This window comes from Crocuta crocuta, unplaced genomic scaffold (genome assembly GCF_008692635.1).
Source record: "Crocuta crocuta isolate KB4526 unplaced genomic scaffold, BGI_CrCroc_1.0 scaffold1015, whole genome shotgun sequence".
Taxonomy (NCBI): Eukaryota; Metazoa; Chordata; class Mammalia; order Carnivora; family Hyaenidae; genus Crocuta; species Crocuta crocuta.
Window position 1 is genome coordinate 110499 of NW_027532631.1, and position 823 is coordinate 111321.

Below are 823 nucleotides of genomic sequence, written 5' to 3' on the forward strand. Positions count from 1 at the left end.
GCCGTTCCCCCAGTTCGCGCCTTTGAACGCATCCCTTCCCACAGCCACCACAGCTGCGATCCTGGGCCTCTTTCTAGAATCCCAAACCTGTGTCCATGAAAAGACTGAGCATTCCATAAAAGTAAAAATGTTTGCACAGCAACAAACACCAAAAGACATCCCAAACCGGGACAAAATGTCTCCAGCTGCCATCACACAGGGCCAGTTCCTCTCACGCAGAGGTCCTAGGAATCACAGAGAAGGCCGCCAATAAGCCAGTGGAGAAATTAGCCCCAGACCCGAGCAGGCAGTTTGCAGAGGACACAAATAGCCCTTAACAGTCTGACAAGCTACTCAACCACTCGCTGTAAAAGGCGTAACTACGAGACTGCATTTTTCCGTTAGGCCAGAAAAGAACTTTGGAGAACACGGTCCCGGCACACGGAAGCAAGCACCGTCACAGGAAATGTGTCTCCAAATTCTCGATTCCCACCGCACGCATCCTTGGACTGGGCGGTCCTGCCTGGAACTTCTCCGCGTACACTGCACATGTGTCAAATGCCCTACGTACCGGCCGCTGGCCGCAGCGTGCCTTACAACGGTCGCTTTGAAAACAACCCAAATGGCCTTTGAGAAGGAAACGGCGAGAATGAAGAGTTAACGTCACAGACGCAGCTACTACGAAAGACGGGAGGAGCCGTCTACGCAGCGACACAGCGAGATCTCCGTCAGGCCCGCTGAATGGGCTGGGGGCAGCGAGGCGTAGGGAGGGTGGTGCGGGGCAGGTAGGAGGAGCCCTTCCTCTGTCCCCACAGCCACGCTCACCCCAGGGTGGGTTCAGGGC

At 55.7% G+C, this 823-nt stretch overlaps 1 protein-coding gene across 1 annotated transcript in view; it reads right to left on the reverse strand.

Moving 5' to 3' along the window:
- The window catches only part of MPP1 (MAGUK p55 scaffold protein 1), a 16205-nt gene that overhangs the window by 1010 nt on the left and 14372 nt on the right, over positions 1-823 (reverse strand). The window lies entirely within an intron of this gene.